At 46.6% G+C, this 7446-nt stretch overlaps 2 pseudogenes; both read right to left on the reverse strand.

Annotated features, from left to right (window-relative positions):
• Window positions 1–4243: 4243 nt before the first annotated feature.
• Window positions 4244–4447, reverse strand: LOC144505704 (U2 spliceosomal RNA; annotated as a pseudogene).
• A 145-nt stretch (window positions 4448–4592) lies between these two features.
• On the reverse strand, window positions 4593–4798 carry LOC144505691 (U2 spliceosomal RNA; annotated as a pseudogene).
• Window positions 4799–7446: the final 2648 nt, after the last annotated feature.

Below are 7446 nucleotides of genomic sequence, written 5' to 3' on the forward strand. Positions count from 1 at the left end.
TCTGATTCACAATCATCTGTGTATTCTGGAATGTGCTGCTGCTTGGAAGAGATCAAAAGTACTTCATCGATTGTAAAGCTATCAGGAATATCCTCAGATCATGAAAGGTGCTGCATGAATGTGATTCTTTTTCTTTTCTCAGCTCCAGGTCTACATGAAGTTCGCGCTCAGAATCCCAGCACCTCAAAAGACCTCACCTTGTTGCACTAATGCTCAAATGGTTCACAGAATTACAATTTTTTTTTAAATTGTCAATAATAGCAAGCCAGCATTACAGGTGCTGAAAATCCATCAGTGCAGAGAGCATGGATTAGCAATAAGTTACCGGCCAAATTAGCAAAAGAACACCTTAATGTCACATTGTGCTTTGTGCAGGTTTGAGGACTGTATGCCTGTAGCCAAAATGATGTTAGAGAATTATTGCCCTGCTCTCCATTTCCTATAGCAACACATCGCTCTCAGAATGTATCCCATTCCTTGAATGTTCAGCAATCAATATCTGTATCTTATGTTAGTCTGTTCAATCCGTCACCTAGTGAAGGTTCTGCTTGCCTGCCCTATCTCAGGAGACTGGAATTCAAAAGGGGAGGAATGTATGCTTCAATTGTACAAAATCTTGATCAGATGCCATCCCGAATAAGATTTTCAATTTGCAAAACCACACCTCAGGAATGGTATACTGGCCTTGGAGTGGGCACATCCCAGATTCACCAGAAATGGTGAAGAAGCTAAATGTGATCATTTATCAGGTTATTTAAAGTATTAGAAAGGTTTGATAGTGTGGATACAGGGAAATCATTTCCTCTGCTGAGCAAATCAAGGAAAGAAGACATGGGCCTGAATGTTCACTCCCAGATTGGGAGCACAGAGCCGCAAAAATTCCCGGCTGCATGAACCAAACTTCCAAGGTTTCAATTTTCTTTCCGGAATAAGGTGTAATGTCCGCTGTCCCAGAAACAGCATCGGGGCTGCCTGTGTTCTTGTTGTGGAGATGCCAGCGTTGGACTGGGGTGAACACGGTAAGAAGTCTCACAACATCAGGTTAGAAGTATTTGCTACCAAATAAACCTGTTGGACTTTAACCTGGTGTTGTGAGACTTCTTACCGTGTTCTTGTGTGCCAGATGCAAAAGTAGTCTGGGCAAAAGGTCAGTCTTGGTGACCTAACACTTTGCCCCAGTGGCATTCCCCGCCCCCCCTCCGCCCCCCACCACCCCCGCCCTCTCCCAAAATAGCCCTCCAGCCCTAACCTCTCGTACACCCTTACTGCCACACACTCCTGTGCCTTAACCATGCCATCACATGTCCCCTACACACACTCCATGGATCCTAATACCCTCTACCCACTCTCCTGGTCCTTTATAACTCCTATGCCAAGTGTCAGGTCATTCCTCCACTCTTCACTCTTACAACCATCATGACAACCCATGTCAACAGACAAAGTGAAATACCAAGCACTGATCCTTTTGAACATTAAGAAATTTTTTTTTGAGTATTTAAAGGGTTGGAGATTGAAATGTCTTGACAGCTTGATAGGTACCACAATGGATCTCTTGACACCTTCCTTGATAGTTCCCTTGACAGCTCCTTTGGTAGTGCTATTAATAGCTCCCTCAGCAGCTCTCTTGACTGTACCATCCTGTGATAGCTCCTATGACAGCCTGACAGTGCAAATGAGCTTGACTGTTCCTATGAGTTTTCCACTTTTTATGTGCATTCATGTCTGCTTTTAACAACCCTACTTGACCTCTCCCAGAGGACACCTTACCTCTTCCAATGGTAGGACCTTGTCCAAAAGGGTACCCTAACTCTCCAAAGAACTCAACTAAATTTAGACCTTCTACTGCTGGGGCTCAAGTGCACAAGTTGTGCCTTGGATATCCCATCAGCAAAAATTGGATCAGGCTGAAGGCAGCTGCACTTTAACATTTGTGGCTGCCTCCATGAACCATGAATATACAAAGTGCAACCCGTTCCTGTTCCCTCCCAGTAAAAATGGTGGTGGGAGCAGGTTTTTGGGGTCCGTTTCTGGACTTGGGCACCTTGCACTTTTTTGAATAAGCTGGGGACCCTCTCTGTCTGGCTACAGAAAAAATCAGGCCATAACCTTAAAATTGGAACAAAAACACTTGGGAGAGAAACCAGGGCGCACCATTTCTAACAAGGGTTGGTGCAAATCTGGAAATCCCTTCTGCAAAAGGCTATCGATGCTGGAGAATAATTGGAACATTCAAGATGGAATTGGATTTTTTTTAGTTAAGGAATCAAGAGAAAATGAGATTAGGTGGGAAATGGAGTTGAGTTGCACATTAGCCATGCTCTAGTTAAATAGTGGAGTAGGCTGGTGTAGTATAAAGGGTTAATACCTATTATGCCAACAGCTAATATACATCATGAGTGATGTCAGGTCGTGTGTCCATGGAAGGGTGTGCCATGTCCGTGCAGAGGGGTTCCTTTTTTAATTTTTTTAGATTATTCAGAGCCCATCCTACCAGCTTGACATCATGGGAACATCCCACAGGATTTTTGTGACTCAATGTCAAAAAATATGGCGGAAAAAAGGGGCAGTGGAGTCAGCAGGTTACACTCCACTTTTCCCACCAGAATTGACACTTAGTCAAAGAATGAGAAAATTCCGCCCTTTGCATGTTTTTCAGAATGAAAACTGCTCTTCATTAAGTAGAAAAGTTTGTATAGCTTTGTAATGTGCAAGTTAGATGAATTGGCCATGCTAAATTCCCCATCAGTGTACCCGAACAGGCGCCGGAGTGTGACGACTAGGGGATATTCACAGTAACTTCATTGCAGTGTTAATGTAAGCCTACTTGTGACATTAATAAATAAACTTTAACTTCATTTTCTTTATTCATCAGTTGCAGTACAAACCCAAGATGACCCAGAGCAGTTTGAACTAGTCTACACAGAGGAAGCTCCACACTTACAGCCACAGGTGAACACTCTGTAAATTGCATTGCTCTTTGAAGAGAGGGCGAATGAAGAAGGAGACCAGACCACCACTGACCAAAGTGACCAACCAGAAGAGGAAATTCTGGACCTCAAACTACATTTGAAGAGAGAGTGAAGGAAGATGATAACTGAGATACCACATATTAGTATGACCAGGACATGACTAACGAATGTAACCAGGGTGTCCAACCACCTGACTATACTGGTGAGGACACCAATGACAGAAAACAATCTGATGGAGGCACCATCTTTCACAAAGAGAAATCAAGAATAGAAACTCTCCCAATGGTCAATTGCAGAACACTGAGCTAACCTCCCAAACAAAAACCGAAGATGCTGGAAAATCTCAGCAGCTCTGACAGCACCTGTGGAGAGAGAATAGAGTCAACGTTTCGAGTCAGGGTGGCCCTTCATCAGTGAATCATAGCTCTTCTCAGCCCTGACTCAAAACGTTGGCTCTATTCTCTCTCCACAACTGTCAGACCTGCTGAGATTTTCCAGCATTTTCTGTATTTGTTTCAGATTTCAGCATCCACAGTATTTTGCTTTTAGCTAACTTCCCAGCCCTGATGTCAAGGTTGACGAGGAAGTTACTGCTGATATAATAGTTACTGCTCTCACAGGCATTTCAGATGAACACGGAAGTGAAACTTCCCAAATCTAGTAAAATCAGCAGAACAACAACCTAACTGAGTAAAACACTGTACAGTAACAGAACCCGAGGTGATATTTATCTCTATTTTGGATCTTGCCTTGACTGCTTAAGCACTCAAAACTCACACTGATGTGAAAGCAGAGTGTGCGCACAGACTGAACTACCACAAGCTGGAAGAAAAAGCCTTGCACTATTAGTAAAAATATCAACTCCATTTGAGAATAATCCTCATTCTTCTGTTTGTCCATCTGATTTATTCGTCAATGTGACATAAGGACCGTGCAGTACTTCGTCCTGGACAGAGGAATCATTGAGTGCACTTAAACGAACAGTACATTTGCCTGCCTACAACATTGCTGGATCACAATCTACAGCTACACAAACCTTAACAGAAGTGACCAAATCTTATTCCTTCAAGGAAGAGAAGCCGGCAGTGCAAGCTACAAAGGGAGAACAAGAAAGAAGAAGAGAACGCCTGTTCATCAGCTTTATTTTTTTTATATACTTTTCCAATTCAATCAAATCAAGTCCAATTCAGAGTCTCAACAAGTTGAGACATTTCCGATCCAGGCTGGCAAGACAGGGCAAGCGACCATGTACCCTGTCCTGGGCCTGATCTACATGAGCCAAGCTGATTGGAGGAGGGAAAGCAATTCCTCCTCCAAGACTTGATCTCATTTGCATCTTAGCCAAAAGGCCGAAATACCACTTTTAAAAATTGCTTCATATGAAACATATGAAGCTTCAATGTAACCTAATGACCTCAACCAAGTGCAGCATCCAATCCATACTACACTTGATCTTAGCCAAAAGGCCGAGAAGCCTGTTCATCAGCTTCATTTTTTTAATATACTTTTCCAATTCAATCAAATCAAGTCCAATTCAGAGTCTCAACAAGTTGAGACATTTCCGATCCAGGCTGGCAAGACAGGGCAAGCAACCAAATTACCCTGTCCTGGGCCTGATCTACATGAGCCAAGCTGATTGGAGGAGGGAAAGCAATACCTCCTCCAAGACTTGAGCTCATTTGCATCTTAGCCAAAAGGCCGAGATACCGCTTTTTTAAAAATTGCTTCATATGAAACATATGAAGCTTCAATGTAACCTAATGACCTCAACCAAGCGCAGCATCCTCTTCATACTACACTTGATCTTAGCCAAAAGGCCGAGAAGCGATCAGCTTTATCTTTTTATTTCAAAAATATACTTTATTCACAAAACAAAACTCTCCAATAAAACATTGCAAAATGACAGATCCAAAAGTCATAAACAGTGCAAAAAAAGAATCATTTTTACAGTACAATACAGTGCTTATTTACAAAAACATTACATTTCGTTACATTTCATTTCTTAAAACTATATACATGTGTCAGAGTTTACTGTGTGCCGTTATTTGTCAGGTTGGCACACAGTTCCGCAGGCCGAGGGTATTCTGCAGTTACCCGGCCCTCGGTCTGCCTCGGTTGAGACGCTTTACACGGTGGCCTTTCCCCATTGTGCCTTGGCGGCGGCTGCCCCAAGCTTGAGCGCGTCCCTGAGCACGTAGTCCTGGACCTTGGAATGTGCCAGTCTGCAACACTCGGTCGAGGACAATTCTTTCAGCTGGAAGATCAGCAAGTTTCGGGCGGACCGAAGCGCGTCCTTCACCGAGTTGATGACCCTCCAGCAGCAGTTGATATTTGTCTCGGTGTGCGTCCCCGGAAACAGCCCGTAGAGCACAGAGTCCTGCGTCACCGAGCTGCCCGGGACGAACCGCGACAAATACCACTGCATCTCGTTCCAGACCTTCTTTGCAAAGGCACATTCCACAAGGAGGTGTGCGACCGTCTCATCAGCCCCGCAGCCGCTTCGAGGGCAGCGTGCGGTGAGGTTGAGCCCTCGGGCGTGCATAAAGGATCTGACGGGGAGTGCCCTTCTCACCACCAGCCAAGCCAGGTCTTGGTGCTTGTTTGTGAGTTCTGGTGATGAGGCATTCTGCCAAATGACATTGACAGTCCGCTCAGGGAACCATCCGACAGGATCTGCCGTCTCCTTTTCTCTCAGGGCCTCAAGGACATTACGTGCTGACCACTGCTTGATAGCCATGTGGTCAAAGGTGTGTTTCCGGAAGAATTTCTCCACGAAGGACAGGTGCTGCGGCACGGTCCAACTACTTGGAGCGTTCCGCGGCAATGTGGCCAGACCCATCCTCCGCAACACTTGGGACAGGTAGAACCTCAAAAAATAGTGGCACTTGCTGTTACTGTACCGAGGATCTACACACAGCTTGATGCAGCCGCACACAAAGGTGGCCATCAGGATGAGGGCGGCGTTGGGAACGTTTTTCCCTCCGTTCTCTGGAGATTTGTGCATCGCCTCCCTGCGGACACGATCCATCTTTGATCTCCAGATGAACTTGAAGATGGCCCGGGTCACTGCTGCTGCGCAGGGCTTGGGGAGAGGCCACACCTGCGCCACGTACAACAACACGGACAGAACCTCGCATCGGATCACAATGTTCTTCCCAGTAATGGAGAGGGAGCGTTGCTCCCACAATCCCAATTTTTGTCTGGCTTTGGCGATGCGCTCCTCCCAGTTTTTGGCGCATGCCCCTGCCGCTCCGAACCATATCCCCAGCACCTTGAGGTAGTCTGCCCTGACGGTGAAGGGGACAAAGGATGTGTCAGGCCAGTTCCCAAAGAACATGGCCTCACTCTTACCCTGGTTGACTTTGGCTCCCGAGGCCAGCTCGAACTGCTCACAGACTCGAAGAAGCCTGCGAACAGACGAGGGGTCCGAGCAGAAAACAGCCACGTCATCCATGTAGAGGGAGGCTTTGACTTGCATCCCTCCGCTGCCTGGGATTGTAACCCCTTTGATGCCTGGGTCGCTTCTGAGGGCCTCGGCAAAAGGTTCAATGCAACACACAAAAAGGACGGAGGAGAGAGGGCAGCCCTGCCTGACTCCAGACCTGATTTGAAACATATCTGATTCCCACCCATTGATTGAAACTGCGCTACTGATGTCTGTGTAGAGCAGTTGGATCCAATTGCAGATTCCCTCCCCAAATCCCATTTTGGAGAGCACATCCATCATGTAGCCGTGCGATATTCTGTCAAACGCCTTCTCCTGGTCTAGACTGATGAGGCAGGTGTCCACCTGCCTGTCCTGCACGTAGGCGATCGTATCCCTGAGTAGCGCGAGGCTATCAGAGATCTTCCTGCCAGGTACAGCACAGGTTTGATCAGGATGGATCACTGACCCCAGAGCAGACTTGACCCGGTTGGCGATGACCTTGGCCAGAATCTTGTAATCCACATTCAATAGTGAAATAGGTCTCCAATTTCTAATTTCTTCCCTTTCCCCCTTCTGCTTGTAGATGAGGGTAATGATGCCTTTCCTCATGGGTTCTGACGTGCTGCCTTCCAGAAGCATACTCTCGTATACTTCCAGGAGGTCCGGGCCCGTCAGGTCCCACAACGCCGAGTAAAACTCAGCCGGTAAGCCGTCGCTACCGGGAGTTTTACCCTTCTGAAGGGACTCGACTGCCTTTGTCAGCTCATCCAGAGCTACCGGTCTGTCCAGGCTCTCCCGCTCGCCGTCGTCCAAGACTTGCGTGATAGACGACAGGAAAGACTAGGAGGCCGTGCTGTCTGTTGGCTTCAGGTCATACAGTCCGGCATAGAAGGATTTGCAAATCCTCAGAATGTCAGACTGCGATGACCCTACAGAGCCATCTTCTTCCTTCAGGCTTGTGATCACAGAGGTTTCTCTGTGCACCTTCTGGAAGAAGAAGCGCGAGCACGTTTCGTCCTGCTCCACGGAGCGGACCCTGGACCGGAAGAT

This window comes from Mustelus asterias, chromosome 16, assembly GCF_964213995.1.
Source record: "Mustelus asterias chromosome 16, sMusAst1.hap1.1, whole genome shotgun sequence".
NCBI classification, from domain to species: Eukaryota; Metazoa; Chordata; class Chondrichthyes; order Carcharhiniformes; family Triakidae; genus Mustelus; species Mustelus asterias.